This window comes from Pleurodeles waltl, chromosome 3_1, assembly GCF_031143425.1.
Source record: "Pleurodeles waltl isolate 20211129_DDA chromosome 3_1, aPleWal1.hap1.20221129, whole genome shotgun sequence".
NCBI classification, from domain to species: Eukaryota; Metazoa; Chordata; class Amphibia; order Caudata; family Salamandridae; genus Pleurodeles; species Pleurodeles waltl.
In genome coordinates this window covers 1,187,507,557-1,187,529,700 of record NC_090440.1, presented here as the reverse complement: position 1 = coordinate 1,187,529,700, position 22,144 = coordinate 1,187,507,557, and the positions used below count along the sequence as shown (strand labels likewise).

Below are 22,144 nucleotides of genomic sequence, written 5' to 3'. Positions count from 1 at the left end.
AGACTGTCTGCGCGCCGGAAAACGACGCCCGACTTCCCCGCGTGGAAAAGACCGACGCAAGTCTGTGTGTGCTGAGGAGAAATCGACGCACACACCCCTTTTCCCACGCATCTCTTCTCCTGTGGCCCTCTGAGGAGATTTTCCACCAGAAACCAGGTACTTTGTGCTTGAAAGACACTGTATTGCATTCTAAAGACTTAAGACACTTTATATCACTTCCCTGTGATATTTCTACAATTTTCCATTGCAACTTTATTCTTTTTGACCTACAATTATCCTGATAAATATTATATATTTTTCTAAACACTGTGTGGTGTATTTTTGTGGTGCTATATGGTGGTATTGTATGATTTATTGCACAAATACTTTACACATTGCCTTCTAAGTTAAGCCTGACTGCTCGTGCCAAGCTACCAGAGGGTGGACACAGGATAATCTTGGATAGTGTGTGACTTACCCTGACTAGAGTGAGGGCTTTTGCTTGGACAGGAGGTAACCTGACTGCCAACCAAAAACCCCATTTCTAACAGTGGGCCATTCATTTATACAGTGGGTGGCGATGTATGCCGAGCGGCAGATCTATGGACAATCTTTGGGACTGCCGAGTTGCCATCACAAAGTTTTACGGCTAGGAAAAAGAGGCATGAGGTGGGGTAACCTGCTTCCTTTTTTAACATCCATGATGCCAAACTGGGGTTGCCTAGATCTACTGATATTGCACTGGGGGAAAATTATCTGGTAAGGATTTCCAGGCTCACCTTACTGTAACATATGCAATGGGATCTGGAATAGATTTGCCAAAAGATGCATGGTACTTGCGTAGTCTGGACTGAGTTTGTGCCCAGAAGAAAGTGGAGAGGGGCTGTAAAGCACAGGGCTATTGACAGGGCTCAGAGGAAGCTCAACAGACCAATGAGGGTTTTTTGCTGGGCACAAGGTATTGAAGTGTTGAAACATGAAGACATTACAGAAGGGGAAGCAGGTCTGTTTCAGGCCAATGGTATACATCTTTCGGAACTGTGTGAATGGGGAGAAGTTCAAAGGGTGGGGGGTTTTAAAGTTAAGAGTTTGAAGTTCAGTATATATAATGTTATGTATAACATGCAATCCTCTCCTAAATAAATGGCCTTTTGCACTAAGTAAATTAGTGTGTCAGTGACTGTGTCTTGATTTGTTGTAGAGCTTAGCATTTGGGTTATACAGTAACGAAACTGTGCGCCCTCGTAAGGCTAACACCGTTATTCAATATATATTTCATGCCTAGATTGCAGGATCTTCCCTCTGCAGCGCCGCTGCTCTCTTCCTGCTGTCAGATGAGATGACCACGCGCTCTGCTTCTTTGGCTTTCGAATGAAAAGCGACTGCAGCTCTCTTGGTCGGCGGTTGAGGGCTGTCGAGTACTCTTACTGGGAGCGCAGATTCGTTGCATGCTTCCATCAGCCAAGGCAGGGCGTCCCAGCTATGGTTTGGCTTTATACGAATAATAGCTAGAGAAGCATGCAACGCTTCGGTGCCTCCTGCAGGGCTGCCTCGGCCAGCCGCAATATTGCCCGTCATCGCGCGCTGAGCAGGGGTGGGAGATGACATGTCTGCTCCCCCTCCTCCCCTCTCATTCAGCACAGATGATGCCCCTGATCACATGAGCGCCCTGCTCACTCTGTCCGCCCCCCTTTAAATAGATTTGTTTTGCTGAGAATTCATGTGTACTACGGGGACCTGTGCAGGCGGGAAGAGAGCATCGGGGAGAGAAAGTGTGCCCCCACCTGCAGTCCCAGAAACAGCGCAGAGCCCGGGAGGGAAGGCTCAGAGGACGGAAAGGGCCAAAGGAAATCCCCGGGCAGGTACGGAGAGGGCGAGATGGGGTAAGGACCGTGGTGGTCGTAGGATGCCAACGGGTGCGGAACTCCTGAAGGACTTCGGGAGAGTCAGGTCTGCGCGACAACGATCTGCTCCCCCAGGCACACTTGGAAGTGCCGTCGCAAAACTTCGCACGAGTGAGTAAAGCCCTCTGTTTCCCTCGGCGAGACACCTGCATGCGTCACTTGTCTCCCTCCTAAATGGCAATGCCTCCTTTCCAGGTGCTGTGTTCAATCATTTTGTGCGTGTGGTTTGTGCTGCGTGCAACGAGAGTCTTGCAATCGTCTCCAGGCGCCACCGTGCCCCGGAGAAGTCTGTACACCTCTCTGTTAATTTGGTGTGGAGAGGTGGCGAGCTAGATCAGGGACTAGCTGTGCACTGGATGACCACTGCAGCCAAAGTGTGCTCCTTCCCATATCCAAAAATCTGGTGTGCAGAAGGAGGAGATGAGATCCCACACTACCTTCCGACTGACAGTTTTCTTGCCGAGGCAATACATGTCGTTCTATCCTTAGTCTCCAGCTCTGCCTTTAATAGTATAAACTACTATTACCCTGCCTTTATTTCTGAATTCACTTTGAAATCCCTCACTGATGTTATACTCTAAATACCTTACAAGATACTCTTTATGTGAATGTATTTATTTATTTATTTACCGAAATCCATTATAAAAAAAGCCTTCGGCCCGTTACTGTAATTCGGACTTCGCAAAACAAACAAAGCGCCTCTGCGCATTTCTTTTAGCTGCTAAAATATATTATTAGCGATATATATAGCGCTCACCCAGACTGATTTGCCCCTTGGAGCTCAAACAAAATGTGTTTTATGATCAATAGTGCTCATTTCATTAGTGTCCCGAGAGGTCATTGCATTGTCGTGGCAATTAGACTTTTTTGCATTTTATTGATCTGTGTTATTCTTTTTTGACATCACATTATTGTGTTTCAAATCTAATAACGTTTAATTGAAATAATTGAAAAGTACTAGGGAACCAGCAGAGGCGTTATGGGGGCTTGTGAAAGAAAATAACATTAGCAGAAATGATATGTCCGACAAAACTGACTTTGGAGTGTTGAAGCGCATTAGAAAGTCTGTAGATGCCCAAGAGACTTAGTAATCATTTTATTTACAGTGAATGGGTAATTTCTAATATCTGACACAGCCTCTCTCTTCAGGGAGTTAAAACAATACCAGGACTCAACTACATAAGTGTTACACAGATGTAGAAATGGTGAGCCTTCTCATTTTGCACCCTTTTACTGCTTTTGTGGTGCAGACTGAACAAACAGGCTTTCTCCAAGACTACACTTTCTAAAGATATTTTCTTCATGAGACAAAAAATGGCTAAAACTGAATGTGCTACCGTTCTTGTGGGTGGGCATACCAAAGGAGCCAACAATATATGTTTATTCACTTTTGAAGTAAAAATGATGAAGTCAGGGCCCAGATTTAAGAGGGCTTAGCGCCACTTTAGCACCGCCCTTGCATCATTCTTTTTACGCTAAGGTGGCCTTTTCCCTGCACCATATTTACAAAGTGGCATAATGCATGCATTGTGCCACCTTGTAATCCTTTGCACTACATTATGCATGTGCCATACATAATGTTTGCAAAGGGGGTGTTCCCTGGTTAGGGGCAGCCAAAAAAATGTTGCAAAGAAATCTAAGAGATTTTTTGCATCATTTTTTCTGGCACTTGGCGTTAAAAGGGGGCACACCATTGCAAAAGTTTGGCGCTAACCCTGAACAGTACATGAACAGCGTCAAAAACTTTGACACTATTTCCCCCTACCCTGTGTCCATGGTGTGCCGTATCTTCGATACAGCGCATACATAGTGGCTATAGGAGAGTGCTAAGGGGCACAAGGAAAGTTCCTTAAATGTGCCCCTAGGTTTGGTACAAAATGTATTCCCCCATTCTTTTAGTTAGTGCAAAATCAGCCAACTTATTTTTTTAGGTCTCGTAGAGACATGTAGGGGGTCATTATGACCCTGGCGGGCGGCGGTAAGACAGCCAAGAGGCTGGCGGTCTAATTTTTGCAATTATGACCATGGCGGTTGCCGCCATGGTCATCCGCCGCTTCTCTGTTCCGCCCTCCAGGGCGGAGACGACCGCTGGGCTGGAGACCTGGGTCTCCAGCCCGGTGGTCGTCACTATACCGCTGGCGGTATTTGGACCCGGCTGCCCGCCATGGATTTCATGCGGTTTGGAACCGCCATGAAATACATGGCGGTAAGCACTATCAGTGCCAGGTAATTCCTTCCCTGGCACTGATAGGGGTCTCCCCACTCCCCACCCCCTCCCGACTCCCTCCCCTACCCCCCCACCAGCCCTGCCACCACCCAAAGGTGGCAGGACCCCCCTCCCCACCCCGACCCCCAACATCACGTCACTCATTCACACACAACACGCATGCAGGCACCACCAACACACATACACGGACACACACCAACATACATGCCAACATCCACACACACAGTCAGACACGCACACCCACATTCAAACATACACGCACACATCCATAAAGACATACCTACAGACATACACGCACTCATTCCCAAACACACAACACCCCTGCAAGCATACACGCACTCACACACGCCCTCTACATACACACACGCACACCCCCATGCACGCACACAACACACAATAACCCCTCAACCTCCTCCCCTAACGGACGATCGACTTACCTGGTCCATTGATCCTCCGGGAGGGGACGGGATCCATGGGGGCTGCTCCACCGACACTGGCGGTGTTCTGTTGACGTGGCGGTGGAGGTGGAGCAACCTCCACTTCCCCGCCGACCACCAGTAACAGTCATAATACGCCGAGCGGAAAACCGCCACCACTGGCGGTCTTTAGCACGGCGGTCCCTCGGTGGTCTTGAGAAAAGACCGCCGAGGTCAAAATGACCCCCGTAGTGTTCTATCTGTGGGCTTCAACCCGCCAATAGGCTTTCCATTTGTTCACTCCCTCATCACTCTGAAATCCTTTGTTCCCATTTGTCTAGGTCATTAATGCGCTATGACTCTCCTGTGTTACGCCTTTCCCCCTGAGCAGGGACCATTTACATGTAAATTCCTACCTCTCACATTTTGCAAAATACTTTTTTATTTGACTCTGAGCACTTCATATGAGTGCTCATATTTTCAGTTCACGCACTCCGTCCTCCGTGTCCTTTTTCTAGTACTTTTACTTTTAATTAGTCTCTTCACACATTTCCTATGCCATAGCATTCTTTCAATAATGTTTGCTTAGGAACAGAACATTTGTTTTTGGTTTAACAGGGAAATTACATGATTTACCCAAGATCACAGGATGTTGTGAAGACCCAGAAACTCGAACCTGGTTTCCTTTTACTATTTATGTTTTCCTTGCTATGACTGGTGTGAAATTCACCTTCCGCAACTGTATCCTCACTCCTGTTTCTAAAGCCCCTCTCCATTTTCTTACTCGTTTTCAGCCCAGAAACTCCTTTGCGCCCCCGTGGCTGCCTGCTGTGGGGATGTGTTTGCAGACTAAGCACCCCATTGCTGACTTCAGCAGACTTCCCATCTCCCAGTCTTTTGCTACTTGGTCCCACCTCCAACCTGCGTGTGCACCATCCGGGGGTAGCTGGGACTAGTTACCGCGAGATGGAAATGAAAAAAGAGTGGCGTGCAGCCTACTCCTGAGCAGAGCAAGGGTTGGCCTCCCAGCTTTTAATATTTTGCACTTGCTGCAATGGCTTTGCGATAGAACCATCATTGTTTTCCAATATAGTCTTTTCATATTTATTGGCTATCCAATGCAGAAAAGCTAGTGAGCTCTGCCCCAACTGCGTATCCAAAGGTTACTGCAACATGTGCTTTAGCCCACTGAGCTATCACGCCAGCAGTAGCACTGACCCATGGGCTCAGGATAGTGTTCGTGCTCATTGAGATGTGCTACTGATGAAGAAAGATGATTTGTAATATGATAAGATTCCATGAGACTGTGCCCACACACAGCGCCTAGTGCCAACCCTGGGGCCAGGGCTGCCACACAGCTTGCTCGTCCTAGCATGCCTGCAGCTTGGGCACCGAGACTCTAGTTGGCTAGACCATCGATTGAAATCTCTCTCTCTTGCTGTGGGCTCGGACACCGTGCTGCAGGCTGGCTGACAGATCCTCACTCTGGCACACACGGTGTTTAGAGGTACCACCGTGCAGGTATTGCTGGGATATGCTGAATCTGCATATAATCTGGTGGGCTGTCAGGTGCACTCACACTTCTGAGCACGAACACTCCTTGCCTAATTAGCTGACAGCTATTTTTTGTGTCTGAAACCACATTTAGCCAGCCCTGGCAGAGGAGGATAGGATGGCCTCTCCTCTGTATTATTGGTTAGAGCCCCGGTTGCACCGTACAGTTCAGTACACACAAATGCAGGTATAAAAGACATGGTGAAATAAGCACACTCAGTCGTGAGCGCTGACTATGGAATGCAGTCAGTCTGTCTGGAGTGTTTTGTTGCTGCCAGTTGTGTAGGTTTTCCTTGACCCAAGGCGTGTGTCGCCTCGCCCCATAGTTAAACTGAGGGTTTACTTTCATGTTTTAGGTCTCGGCTAGACAGCGGGCACATACATCCACTTCACTCCATAATACATGGCTAAAAGACATTGACATTCACAAAGCCAATAGCTCTCGAATTGACAAGACCAATTGGCATTGCCAATGCTTGTTTAAATCAGCAAACGCTATCAATCGATACGGCTTTTCTTTGTTAATGGATTGCAATACCCCATAATAATCTTTGTCGAATAGTTTATGTAATAATCTATTCACAGAGGTACAGTAGAGATGCACTTGTTTTACTTTGGAATTTGTAGAAAGTTTATGTAATCTGGCCTAAATGGGTGAGCATTGTTGTATGCGACTCCGGAGATATAGAACGTATTTTTAAATTACCAGAGTTGTATTCCCACTGCTTTATTTTCCCACTTCATCAAGCTGTCAGTTCTTTTCTTCAAGTGCTAGGACAGATAGTGGTTTGTGACCTGATGATTTACGAGTAATCTTCATTACTTCAATTACCCTTCCTCATCCCAGTAGAAAGTGAGGTGTGGTACCCACCACAAAACACCATGTGACCTTGTTTAATCTGTGTCCCTGTCTGCTAAAGAAAGAGACTAAGACAAGTTAAAATTGTTTCCCATAATGAAGAGAGGCACTAGAGAAGACACATGACCTAGGTAAGACTCCAGGAAGTGGGCCAGAATGACAGAAGGCTAGCATGGAAGACTGAAGCAAACTGCAGCAACACCCCCAGACCCACCACAGGGGACTAAGCAGCAATACTACAGAACAAGGAAAGTATTAACAGTCAAACTTTGTGCTTGATCACCCTAAGGCATGAAATGTACATGGGAATGCTACAATAAGGAATGCTCAAGACAACCAAGATGCAGGAGATCACAATAAGCATAGAAATCAATCCAGAAAACACCAGAAGCAAACAGCACAAACCAGCTAGAAGAAGGGAATCACTGCGACAGTCCAAGAGATAGACACCTCGAGAAGAGACCAAAGGCACACTGAGGCACAACCACAAAGACCACAGCAAAGCTAAAAAGAATATCCAGGCAGGGGTGGTTCCTTCGCAATGGCGAAGGAGCGTTGCCCCCCTGGCTAAGCCAGGAGCTGAACGATAAAACAATATTTAATTATTATTTGATCTTTCAGCTGCTGACTCAGTCAGCAGCATGTGAAGGGAGGGGCGGGCTGTGAGGTGGAAGGGGAGGGGAGGAGAGAGTGCTCCTAAGTGCACATGTGTGTCTCAGGCAGATCAAGCACACACACACAGTTAGGTTTCTCCAGCCCAGCGTGTTGAATACCCAGCTGGAGAAACTCACAGACCCCAGGGTTGTGTCTGATTGGCAGTACAAGATGCTCAGACCAATCCTGATGCTGCTTTCATGCTAGATTTAGCATGAATGCAGAGCCAGGATTGCTGGGGAGCCTGTGCTGGTGTCCGAGTGAATGCTGGGACACCTGAAGAGGATCGTGACAGAAGGTGTCGGCGATGATTGGAAGAGGTACATTTTTTTAAATGATTTTTTATCCCAAAAAACCCTATCCCCTTCCCTCCCCCATGCCCGCCCTTTCCCTTGAGATTTTCAGCAGCCACTGCTGTATCCAGGCTAACAAAGCCAGTGCAAAATAGAGAATAAACAAAGACTGATCCAAGGAGCCAAACTCCATCAAGACACAAGAGGGGAAATGAATCTGAAAACGCCGCCACAATACCCTACAAGAAAACAAAAAGGTACAAGAACACAATACCAGCCCCTACCAAAATGAGATGAGAAAACAGGCCTACTGATGACTACTGCAAACAGAAAATGAGGACAATCAAAAGCCACTCTCCGAACCACACCACCCAAGGACAAGAGTCAAGTCAAACCCGGGTGACTTGAGACTGAGCACTGGCGCAACTATGACACTTAGGGGCATATTTATACTCTGTTTGCGCCGGATTTGCGTAGTTTTTTTTGACGCAAATCCGACGCAAAGCTAACTCCATATTTATACTTTGGCGTTAGACCCGTCTAGCGCCAAAGATCTTGGAGTTTGCGTCATTTTTTTGCGTGGACACCTACCTTGCGTTAATGATATGCAAGGTAGGCGTTCCCTTCTAAAAAATGACTCTAAGGCATGTGCGCCTTATTTAAACTCCCGTGCAAAAATGACGCACAGGAGTGGGCGGGTCAAAAAAAATGACGTCCAGCCGCTTTTGCCTCATTTTTGAACGCCTGGTCAGGGCAGGCGTTAAGGGACCTGTGGGCTCGGAAGGAGCCCAGAGGTGCCCTCCCATGCCCCCAGGGTCACGCCCTGCCACCCTTGCCCACCCCAGGAGGACGCCCAAGGATGGAGGGACCCATCCCAGGGAACTTAAGGTAAGTTCAGGTAAGTAATTTTTTGGGGTTTTTTTTGTGGCATAGGGGGGCCTGATTTGTGCCCCCCTACATGCCACTATGCCCAATGACCATGCCCAGGGGACATAAGTCCCCTGGGCATGGCCATTGGGCAAGGGGGCATGACTCCTGTCTGTGCTAAGACAGGAGTCATTTCAATGGGGGTTGGGCGTAAAAATAAATGGCGCAATTCAGGTTGAGGCTAACATTTTGCCTCAGACCTGACTTGCCCCATTTTTTGACGCCCAAGCTCCATTTTCCCCTACGCCGGCGCTGCCTGGTGTGAGTCATTTGTTTTGACGCACACCAGTCAGCTCCGCTGGCTAACGTCATTCAATAAATAAGGCGCCTGCATGGCGCTTTGGAATGGCGTTAGCCGGCGTTAATATTTTTGACGCACAACTGCGTTGGCGCAGTTGTGCGTCAAAAAGTATAAATATGGCCCTTACATTCCATGGAGAGCAGCCAGGAAATCTCACGTTCCCAGAGTCCAGCCAGTAAATACTCAGTATCGGTAATCTATGTATGACAGTGCACCAATGTCAGAAGTCAGCCAAACCCCACAACTAAATGGAGAGGCCTGAGTTCCCAGCCAAACAGAGGCAAAAGTGGGCACTACACACCCGTAACTTGAAGCCTAGCAGGGAGCATAAATGGGCATGCATATTCTTTGCACCTGCAGTCTGACCTAAAATATCTCGCATAAAGGGCATGATGTACATAGACTTCAGTTTGCGATTTCCTAATATCGAACTTTTGCGATTAGCTGTTAGGAAATCGCAAACAACTATGTACAACAGTGTGTTTCACACTGTTTGCAATTCCCAGTGGGTTGCCATTGACCTACCTCATTAATATTCATGTTTATGTTGTGCAATAACCGAAGGCTCAGGTACTGTGGCTTCAAATCCATCCCTTTTTATGTGTCTATGAGGAAAGGCTCTCTTCTGGCACTTCATCCAGCCTGCCAACTTCCTCAAGTGACTTTTCTTGCTGTCTCTAGTCATCATTTTTGTGTATGTATTTTTATTAAATTCCATTCAATGGTACATTATAACAAACATCACAGAATTCAGCACTCTCCTTCAGGAGCTGCCCTCATGTCTCCTCTTTCTTAAGTATTACACATTGGAGAGTCCTGTCCACCTACCAATACATCTATATACCTATCAAAGTACGTTGTGTTTATGGTATCTCTATGTGCATCCAATCAGGACACACATCATTTGTTTGTCTAAGTCTCTTGCTGTTTGTCATTATGTGATTCATCTTGTCATTTCTACTCAGTCAGTATTACTTCTCAAACCACAGCTCCTGTTGCTGTGCTGCTTTGGCATTGAAGTTGCTTTCTTACTCCACCTTTCACAGTCAGCCATCTAATCAAATCTGCCTCCCATATTTCATACTCAGGTATTTTTCAAGTCTTCTAGAGTAGTAGTATCCTCCTTTTTGCCTGAACTATTCCTAGTTCCATCACTTTAGATACTACTTTTGTTGATCTGTTACGAGACACTACATTCAACAGGCATAATTTAATAAGTGACTGTAGACGTCTGGCCGTCAAATGCATTAGTTTACTCTGTGTATTGTGCACTTGGGACAGCTGCTGGTGTTATTGGGGCCACTCCTATGCATTACCTGAGGTAACATATGTTCTGTGTACATTCCTGTGGTGGATCTGTTTAACTGTTGCATTCCTGCTCACTTTGTTTTTTTACTATTTATGAATATCCTGCTCCATATTGTTTTCACTATTTTATCATCATTGTCCACTTTCCAAACCCCTTTAAATTCAATCTGTCTTTTGCAGTCTGATAGGAAGCATGCATGGTAGAACCTGGATATCAGTTTCACTCCCTATGCCCTGCTAACACAAGACATTAGGCCAGATTTAAAAGGCCCAATTGACAGTGCCGCTCTGCGGCAGTTTTGAAATGCAGGGCTGAGCTGTATTTACAAAAATACGGCGCACCCCTGTGTTTCCCCTAGCGCTGGCGCAAAATTTAGCTGCCAGAACCAGCCAGGCATCCTTACACCAAAGTTCCAGGGTGTCTGCATTGAAGGGAATGATTGTTTATATGCAGGAAGGGACACCTTTTTGTACAAAAACAGTCATCCATGGCGTTTTGCTTTTTTCTATGTGTGCTGCTGAATACAGCACATATGGACAAAGCAAAAACGATGAGAAATAAAAGTATTTCTCCTCCTTGCGCCATGCTAATGCCACCCCTGGGGTGGCGTTAGCTTTTGGTGCTGCCACAGATCTAAGATTTTTTTTTTAATCTGGGGCAATGACAAAAGTAGTGGGTGTTGTGGTGGAGCACCCACAGCAACACCCATTGCATGCCTCTTTGCCGTAGGAAACTGCATCGGAGGGGCCCCTATATACAAGACAGCATCAAGCCACAAAAAGTGGCTTGTCGCCACCTTGTAAATATGGCACAATGCACAGTGCCACCGAAGCGTCACAAAAAGTGACGCTAGAGGCTTGTAAATATGCCCCATTGTTTAAAAACCAAACAGACACATTAATGGATACCAATCACCACCGACACTACATGGGCTATAGTGCCTAGCTCTTGCTGTTTTGTACCCTCCAGATCAAGCCCACTATAAGAGTTACCACCAGTCTCTGAAACTGATATTAGTAACATCCTGACCTATTTCAAGACATTGCTCCCTCCTTGGAATGTCTCCAATAACAAAGGCAGCCTCATCCTCTCAGCTCCGACACACAGATAATCAGCAGCGTTGTTAATTCTTCCTTCTCCAGAGAGTAATTACTCTTGATCTCTACACGTGCCAGATGTGCTTCCACCTGGAAATGGATGCAAATGACTGCATAAGTGACGTTCACTCAGGCTTTAGAATTTGAAGGGGCACTGAGACTACATTATTTGCACTAATTGTTTTTGATGTATCAATTGATTTGAGAAATTGTCCATTGCATTCCGATGGATCACATTATAGTTCATTTTTGTTCTGTGGTCTGAGAATTGATTATGGACTGGATCTGTTTTAGCGATGCATTGTCAATTTCTTTTGTTATTTTTCAATGTTTACAGGCTAAAATTCATAAAGTTCTCGTAGATCATACTGTTGATGATGCTGATATGCTCTTGATGGATAACCATATCCTCTAATTGACTCTCATTATCGAACTTGGGGACTAAATTAATTCTAGAATTAATGTATTTTGGAAAGTGCATTTATTTTTATAATCCTCTTCCAGTGCTAACAATGGAGTTAATTCACCCATTGGTCTTTCTCATCAAAATGAATATCCTCCTATTTATCCTAGTAGGTGCTGGCTCCAGATTTCAATTTTATTTGTACTATTTGTCCATTGTTCTACTGTGTCCTTATTGATAAATACGTTGTGCCTTCTAATGGGCTATCTCTCTTTAAATGTGAATTGATCCAAACTTGTCACCATGATTGTTAAACACTTGTCCCACTGACTTCCAAAGAATACCACTGACCACTAATTAATTCAGATTCCAATCTATTTATTCATTTGTTCTATGAACTACAGATCCTTCATTAGTTCTGCCCAAATTATGCTATAAGAATAAGTAGATCTTCATCCTGATTAAGCAAAGATAAACTGCTGGCCAGCATTCAATACACAGCGAACAACCTGCAGCCTCTACCTGACCCTTCCACTGTTCGTTATGGGTTCAAAGTGAGGCTTGCCGACCTCACCCCACCTTGTGATGAGCTGTGAATTGGTGGGGTGTCATAGCACCACTGTTTGATTGATACTCAGCCCCTGGTGCTACAGGGATGCAGACAGGGCTGGAGGTGGGCATGGGCAGTGTGGGCAGCTGCCCAGGACCATGCTTCTGCTAACAACTAAGAAGCCCGTACCACCTTTTGAAATGGCATCGTGTTAAGAGAGCCAGGAAAAACAGTGGTGCAGTGCTGCGAGGCCCAAGGGAGGAGACCTTGTCCTGTGGGCTTCACATTCATGGGCTGAAAGAGCTTCAGAAATCTAATCACTGAATCTACATGATAACAGCGATTAGACGTGTACTTGAAGTTAGGCTGACCACCTGGTATGGAGGCAAATGCTGGACAGGACTAAAAACAATTCAGGACAAAAGGTCAAAATTCAGGTCAAAATGTCAATTGTACAGAGACATCCATGGAGAAGGCACACCCCCACTACTTTATCAGTGCGTTTATCTACTATTTTCTACGTAACACTATGGTCTTTTTGTGATTGTCTCTAGGTATGCTACATTCAGATGGCACATTATGTCCTTGTTCAATAGCAAATAAAGGCCCTTTAGCACGTTGTCTTGGGCTTCCGCTAATCCAAATTTACCGAATCTTTCTTGGAGAGAAAGCAACAGCAGTACAGTTTAAGAAGCTTTAAGGTAAGCAACCTTCTGCTAGTTTAGACAAGTTGAACAAAAACATTTGGTTCACCTCAACCTTCAATGGGCTTTAAACCTAAAAAAAAGATATTGCGGCAGAGCAGATATTGTGGGTGAGAGTCTCACACCTAACGTCAGGATGTGAGTTACCCACAACTTGTTTATAGTCTCCCAGAAATAGAGTGTGGATCCAGGACTCCAGAACTTGAAGCCTGATCTACAAATCAAAGGGAATTAAAGAGGAGGATGAAACTGACATAAGATGGGAGATCCACAGCAATTGATTCACAGAGTTGTTGCTAAGAACTGAATAAATTAGAGAAGAACAATGTGGGACATTTCCTAAAATGAGACAAGATGGACCTGCCATGTATCGAAAAGTATTGCATAGCTGGGGGGTTGTCTCAACAAAGAGGAGAGAAACAGAAGAGGCACTTTCAAGTGGTTGAACAAGCAGCACCCACCCAACCTGCCAAACTCTGCTTGTGCAATGGTGCACTGGCCATGCTTGTGAAGGGTACGCGGTGGCCGGACCCTTTGGAAGGCAGTGCCCTGGGCAATTACCCACTCTGTCTATGTCTGAAAATGGTTCTGCAGTAGAGCAAGGGCGGAATCAGTTACCTGCCTCAACCCTAAGTGCCAAAATACACGTAGATTCTTCACAATATTTGGAATGTAAATTACATAAGCAAAATGTAAGAACATGATAAAGATTTTAAGATGCAAGTAGTATTTCTTTAACATATGGTGCTGTTTTCCCTTTTACATAAGTTAGACCCCAGAATGAATTAGGAATCAATTACCTTTAAATACCCAGGGATTACTAGCTACTAATCCCCCACTGATTTCCACAATGGAAATCTGGGCAGAGTGACATGGTCCCTGTAAGCCCAGTTTCATTTTTGGTCTTCTCATTTGCTTTCAGTAATGGGCTGTCTGGCACTAGTGAGGATGGCGGTGCTACCACGGGTATGGTATCATTTTGCAAACATTCCCTTGCTCATCCCTCATTCCTTCTTCAACCATGTCTGATTTGGGAGCCGGGGTACGGCCAGTTAGCCTTTTCCACTTTAAAACTACGTGTGACTGTGGGTGGATTAGCCCTTCCAGACATAAAACGCTATTATCTAGCTGTGTAGCTCCAATGGGTGGCTTGGTGGCTGTCTGGCCACCCCTACATGAGATGGGATTTACCCTAAAAGACCTCAAGGGAGGCTGACTACACCACTCATTGTTTTCTAATAACCATTCTGCCCAACCCTGGGTTATTCCTCACAACTTTCTCTTGCCTTAGTAGAACCTGTAAACACACTAACATGAAGAAACCCTATGGTCCTACACTGCCTTTGCTAGATGTCCCCACTCACACAGGACAGGTTTGCTCAAGGCAACTCTATTAGTGACATGCCACAGACCTCTCAAATTTAAGGGATTTGTTTGTTGATGGTGAGCTACTAGATTTCCAAACCCTTACGGTGGAGTGCAGTCTTTGTCTGCGTCAATTCCTTACTTATGAACACCTTAAACAGTCATTAAATGCCCTATTTCATGTCCACCACCTAGCATCAACACCACATGAGGTGTTCCAGATGCTCTCCTCCATAGGAATGGTGGCAAACTTGTAAGATGGGTGTACAGAGCATTCCTGCAACATGGGGACCACTCCAAGGCTTCTCTCCATTCTACCTGGGAGGCTGACCTGGCCAAATCACTGCACAATGCAGACTGGGCTAAAAATTTGAATATCCCAATTAAGTATCCTGCAGCTCCTGTTTTAAGGATAATAATATTCTGAACTGAGTCTACCTTACACCTGCCTGAACTAACAAAATTCACCAGGGAGTTGCAGCTGCATGTCTTTAATGTATGCAATTAAATGCCAATTTGCTTCATACGCTCCAGTCGTGCCCTAGACTCCTTTCATAGTGACAGAGAGTTATCAAAGTGTTGTCAACCACGATGGGCTGTGTCGTAATGAATTCCCAGAAGTGGTCCTATTGGGTGTAATCCCCCACTCTAAGTTCAAGAAACCCTCCACCAAGTTCCTCAGCCTGGCTCGTTTTCTAGCAAAACGTAATATTACACTGCACTGGAAGGATTTACTTACTCTGACTATTGCAAGTTGGACCAAGGTCTCACTCACTTGGTTTTGATCTGAGAGCTCCTTGTAACACAGGGCAGAATGAGCTGGTCTGAGAAAATATTTTATTACACAGACATGGGATATTTTGGTTGAGGACTATAAAGACTGCACCAAGGATGATAACTCTTCCCCTATAAACCATCCATGACACATACACTCTTGGTTTCTATTTACTCCTTGTTCTTGCCAGATCAAGACAACTACACAAGGCAGTGGTCTAAGGGCACCTATCTCTGACACATTGTTGCAATTTCCCCACTAGGACACTTTCTTCTAAGCACTACAGGGTTCATTGCTTTGCTTCCTTATACTGATAGTTAATGCAGTGGTGATTGGACAGGGGATGGGATTGGACAGCTTATTAGGGGTCTGTTTGTTACAAATATTTTTTTTTAAACCGTGCAAACTACTCTACGTATGTATGTAGCCCAGCACTGTTCTTTTGTAAATGTACGATGGAATCTTTTGCTACATACCTGTTACTAGCATGCTTTGTAACCTCTTTTGGCATGCAACAATAAAATCTTTAAAAACATATGGTAGTGTTTCAGTTTAGTACATTAGATCATAACATTCCATTGGCGTTAATTTGAAGTGAAAGTTTCTAAACATAAACTTTAAAACATTCATTAACCCTCCTTCTTGACAAATCCATGAAGGAACAAAGTGAACCAATGATCAGGTTTACATCATGGCCAATATTATTTTTATGGATGGTGGAACATTACAGGCTTTATAAAACATAGAAATAATCTTTTTGCACACAGTCCATCTTAAATTGAATAACTTGAAAGTGCTCTCAAATGTCACTATATGTAATGGTAAATTAGACACATGAAGTAAATTGATTTGACTTGGATCACACAACTTAGTCATGCTTGGAATCGCCGATTTGAATCCAGGCTTCCTTGTCACCCCTAGTGCACTTAAGCCACTTGCTAAAGTAATGCCCTTTTCTCAATCCCTACTAAAACCAGAAGTCAGTTTTTGTACAATTCTGTAAGATGATTAGTTCACTATGTTAAAAACCTACAGATCACAGGATAATCTGACATAATTTCTAAAAAAGAAAAAGAAACATAAAGAAGGTAAGTGAAGGCAGGACACCATACGCTAATATCACAGTTTTTTTCAACATTTTAGGGCAGATATATCAAGCTTTTGCGTTGCCCTCCTGCCACGTAAGGCGACACAGGATGATGCAAAACCTAGGATGAGATTTACCATGCCACACAGAGGCGCCTTACTTGATTTGGTAAATCTGTTGTAACTTAACGCAGCACAAGTCAGTGTCTTACGTTACACTACTCCCGGAAAGCATTACATGGGTGCAGCTTGGGTGTTCCCACGCATCTAGCCATGTATTCTAAGGATTCTCAGATTTACCAATACTGGTAGACATGGGAATGCATTGGAATTGTATGCTTTCCGGGGGAGACACAACAAGTAGAAATATCTTTATTTCTCCTTGTTGTTTCCTTTGCAGCACACTCAGAAAGAGAAAAATGCCTCTAAGGATTGTTTTTGTGTAAGAAGGTGTCCAGTCCAGCACCAAAAACAATCCTGCCTGTAACACAGGCACCCTTCCACCATGGCACAAAGGTGCCTGCATTGGTTCTGGGCTTCAGATTGTGGACAAGCACAGGCAGAGGACAGCAATGCACTACATCTTTAAAGATATGTCACATTTCATGTTAAAAAATATTGTGCATTCCTGCCCTTTCCCTTTTACACAGCACAAGTTGTCTTCCTGCATTGCATTTTTTTTTTTTTAATCTGACCATACATACCTATTCCTGTAAGACTTGAAACAACTTTATGATATAGTGATTTTATTTAAGAAGAACAGTCCTTTTAAGGGTTCTTATTGTTTTTAAATATTCCTTTGTTGTTTTTATTGTTTTTTAGGTATTCCTTTGTTGTTCCTCCACCCTCCCCCACATCCCACTTTTCTTCACTGCCCCCGGCCGTTTTCAGTGCTGGGGACCAGTATGGTGACAAGTACCTATGCGATCTTGGTTGGTGGTATAGTTGTTGGACTGGGGCTTTGTATATAATGAGCCTCCAGCTGTGGATGTGCAGCGGACGTGCGCAGTGAGTGCATTGCAGGCATGTCTGCACACGAATTGCACCTTGGCCAGGACCCGTGCCTGCTCTCTACCCCAGGAATATTCTAGGGACCTGCTTCTCTACCTTGGGAATCTGGGTAAGCATCCTCTATGCAGTATGGTTAATTTTGGGCATACCAGTGAGGACTTTCAGTGCAATAATTGCAATTTTACATGTAAATTGAAACCGCATACAGATACAGTAGTTAAGAATGAATACCTCTCATACCACACCGGTATGGAATCAAAAGACAAGAGCTGAAAACTGAAATGTTTTTTAATTAACACTTGCTCTGCGTTCAAACATAGATATGAGCTCTAAGAGCTTTTGGATGCTTATGCCCTGGACATAGCCTTTTTAACTGGACTGGAAAAAAGCATAAATTCTCCCTTTGTTAAAAAAATCCTCATCAAACCCAAATGAAGTACAAAGTTATCGTCCCATCTCTCATCTTCATATGCCAGCTAAGATTCCAGAGAGGCCATTGAATACTGCACTCTGAGTATCTAGATCACTCCGGGATTCTGGATAGAGCCCAGTTTAGATTTAGATAGGGCCACAGTATCGAGTCCTCTTTGCTAGTGGCCATGGAGGAGATTTGCTACATTAAAGATAGCGGAGGAAAGGTTGCATTGATCCTTTATCTGCAGCGTTCGATGATGCTGTCCTGAGAGAGCTCCTCGTTGAGATAGAGGTTGGTGGCTCAGCCTATAATCTTCTCTGCTTAGGGAGAAGCTGGATATGTGTGGTGATTTAAATTCCTGCTCCTTCTCTCTGCCCTAAAGGGTAACGCAAGGGTCATCTCTAAGCCCAATGCTATTCAATATTTATGTGGCTTCTATAGCCAAGATGATCAGATCACATGGGTAGTCAACCATCTCTTATGCCAATGACATTCAGATTGTAGTGTCAAATGCAAGTGTTGTCGAAGAGGTGGCAAAACGTTTTAAGTACTGTATGGGGAAATTGCAATTAACGCCTATGGGGGCTGCAGAGCATTCTTTACAATTGCATATTTAACCATGTGCACATATTTGAAAATCTTTTAGAAAGTAGGCTCCTGTGACGAGAAGGCTTGTTTCTTGTATATCTGTCTCTCTCTCTCCTTTGGGAACACAACACAGGAGGCTTCATCTGAGGAATTCTCATTTATCTTGTCCTTTAGTTGAAAGGCTAAAATGATGGACAAATGTCATCTGTTTCATTCATGGACAACAGGCACTGGGACAAAATTACGGACAGTCCATGAAAATTAGGGCCGGGTGGACACCCTTCTTGAAGTGTCTTTAGGTGTGAGGTGAGCCCTGCCCCTCCCTGGATGAAAACCAGGGTGGCCTGCAGGGCTCTCAACAAAAGAAATAATCATGCCCCATCCCCAATGGACACTACTCACTTTGGATGGAGGAAAGGGAACTGGAGAAGGTGTCATCAAAATTCAACAAGCATTGGTAAATGCAATAAGTTTAGCCTTTCGGATTCATAATAAGAGGTGTGGGAGCAGTGTATGAGTGCAGGAAGAGTGATATGAGTGCTCTCTCTGCATGGTGAGTGGTGCATGAATGAAGGTTATTAAGTGTCTCAATGCAGAGTGAAGGTGCCTCAATGCATGGTGACTGACATGTTCAGTGTAGAACAAAATTCTTCATTAAATAGGCAATAACTTAAAAGGACAAATGGAGTTTCGATGTCTCCAAGAGCATTTCTTCTTCATGTATAGCAGTACCTAGACCCAAAGGTACTGGAGTGGTTTACATGAGCAGTAGGTTCATTGCACCTTGTTTCCAAGCCCATTTTCAACTTTGCACTCTTATCTTCTGTAGTCTGAAAAAATGGTATAACTATTGTAGAGTGCTTCTGTTTGGAATGAGTCATTGGGTGTCATAATGGTGTTCTGTGCACGTGTGAAAAACATTTTGGAATGTGCAGAAATAACACAAGTCTTCGTGTGCCAAAAGAGTGGGGAAACAATGTCAGTGAGCACAGGCCTGGGTGTATGAAGTTCTCAGTATGTCTGTGTGTTGGAAAATGGATTATTAGTAAGGGCAGGTAAGTACCTACACTCAGCAATAGGCCACTAACCTCCACTTAGGTCCAGTTAGGTCTCAGTAAATTAAACCCAGCTCAGCCCTTGGTAGCTTGGCAACGAGCGTCAAGTCTTAACTTAGGAGACAGAGTGTAAAGCATTCAAATATCAAAAAACAGTAATTAAATAAAACACAAGAAACAGTTTAAAAATCCAAAACTAATTCATCAAAATAGAATATATTTTTATCTTTAAAATGACACAAAAACGAATAAAATCGGATAAGGGGAACCGGAGATATGAATTTTTAAAGAATTATTGTTTTCTAGCGCCTAGAACCAAAAAGCGCCAATCTGGTCATCTGGTCTCACCTCGACCGGGGCAAAGTCAAAGTTTAAGGCCGACCGCGATGGAGCCCGGCTACAGCCCTCGGGAGGCCTCGGTCAAAAGTTTACCTTCGGACTTAGTCGTTTTTCTGAAGATTTTCTTCAGCGGGAGGAACCTGCCAGTCCAATCCAACCTCCTAGAACTCTTCTTCGGATACGCATCGCAGGAGCCCTCGGTGGAGATTTTCACTAGTCGTTTATTCGAGGTGAAAATCCTTCGACCGGGGCAAACCTGGATCTTGATCCGACGTCCTTGGAGCCCTCCTCAGATACACTGGCTGGGAGGTCCCGATCAACTTCCTACATTCGGACATGTGGCCAGGTGTATCATCACGGCCCTTTGCGATTCGGAAATAGCGATTTTTAAGAAATCGCTATTTCCGACTCGCAAAGTGCCATGTATCACATTTGTGAATCAGTCATAGCGATTTCTTAAAAATCACAAATACTATTACCGATTCGCAAATTGCGATACCAGCCCCATTCACACCTATGGGCCTGTTGGCCCATATCTGCGAATTTTTTGCATTTACAAAATTGTGATTTCTGAACCAGAAATCGCAATTTTGGAAATGCAAAACCCCAGGGTGCTGGGGGGCTAAGGCCCCCTCTGCTGCACCCCAAAAGTTTTTTGGGGAACATGTAAGGTGCACACATGCCAAAAGGGCATGTGTGCTTTACATGTACAATTTAAAAATGAATTTTAAATGCATTTTTACATTTTGCACATGGTTACCACCAAGTTCAACTTGGTGGTAATTAGCGATTCCTAAATGCCAAAATCGCACTTAGGAATGGCTTCATACATGTGCTAAGAAATTGCAAATAAGGAATCCTTATTTGTGATTTCTAATTTAGAGAGTCGCAATTTCCGACTCTCTAAACAGGGTCGCAATTTTAAGGAATCGCTATTTTAGCGATTCCTTAAAATTGCGTTCAGAATGTATTTCATACATGCTGAAATGGCATTTCGCATTCGCAAACGGGCGTTCGCACCGTTTGCGAATGCAAAATGCTTTCAGACATCTGGCCCCTAGTCTCTTTTTTGGAGATTTTCTTCACCGGGACGAACCTGCAAGTCAGGCCGGCTAGAGTTACCGCGGCGGGTCGGTCCTTCTAATGAGCTTTTTTTCAAAACTTCTCCAAACTTCTGGATCTTCTTCCAGATGTTCTTTTAAGGCTCTTCTGAGGTCCACAGCTCATCCCAAGGTTCCAGAAGCTCTGAGATGCTCCTTGAGGGTGTGGACTACAACTCCCAGAATGCACCTGGCGCGAACTCCTTTTTGGCCACTGGGCAGTGGTCAGCTGGTCGGTTTCTTCAGGAGTTGGTGCAGGAGACTCTGGTTAGCAATTTTTCACCTGTAGCTAACAGGGAGTCCCTCCTTGAACCAGTTGAAGCCAGGCAAAGTCCTTCTTGTGGTGAAGCCCAAGTGTGCAGCTGGTGCAGTCCTTCAGAGTGGAGGGTCCAGGTGCAGGCCAGGGGTCCAGCAGGGCAGTCCTTCTTCTTCTGTAGTTCTTCCTGGTGGGAATCTGGTAGGGAACTGAGGTGTGGGTGCAGGTCTGCCAGTTTTATCACTGCTCCTGGGTGAAAAACAGGGGGGTCCTGGTTCTCCAAATCAGGTGCAGGCTCCTTCCCCCTGTAATGACCACTTCCTGGGAAGTGTGGCAAAAATCAATCCCAGGGAGCAATATTCCTCAAAAATCCATCATGGCTGAAAGTGATTTTTGGAGGTTACATGTGGCTGAGCCCACCCACTGGTGTGGCTTGAAATCCTAAACACACCCCTCTCCTAATCAATTCAAGGGGCACCTAATTGTCTGGGTTTGCAGGATGTGAGGATGTAGCTGAGTTTCTCCAAATGTCCTTCGCTGCCTTTGAAGACTAGTTTGGCAGCCATCCCCCTTCCTGCTTCACCATCTGCTGAGGGGAGACCTCTTCCCCCAGGCACATCTCTTTGTGTGGAGCCAGGCCACTTCACACCTCATCAAGGCAGCCTCGCTAGGCTGCCAGAGGCTGACCAATCAGAGCACAGCAGCAAAAACACTGCAGGGCTGAAGTTGGCAACTTTTCAGGTAACGTTTAAAACTCTTTACCTGAACAAGTTATATTAAATCCAACAACTGGAAGTTGTGGGATTTATTATAACAATTATTTTGATACCAAACTTCTGGTATCTGTTACTCAAGGGGACTTTAAAAATTAAAATAAAGTCTCCCCGTTCTAGCCTATGGAGGCCATTCACTACAATGAGGGAAAAACGAATTTGGCTGTTTTACCTCACCAGGGCTTATAAAACTATTTTTACATG

The 22,144-nt window shown here is 44.7% G+C and overlaps 1 protein-coding gene across 2 annotated transcripts in view; it reads left to right on the top strand.

Moving 5' to 3' along the window:
- Positions 1-1,470: 1,470 nt before the first annotated feature.
- KCNJ5 (potassium inwardly rectifying channel subfamily J member 5) overlaps positions 1,471-22,144 on the top strand; it is a 291,234-nt gene continuing 270,560 nt past the window's right edge. The window contains exon 1 of one of the 2 annotated variants that reach the window (XM_069224500.1): positions 1,471-1,841. The gene's annotated coding sequence lies outside the window, so the exon portion shown is untranslated. Of the gene's footprint in view, positions 1,995-22,144 lie in introns of both variants that reach the window. The other variant, XM_069224499.1, reaches the window with a different exon arrangement.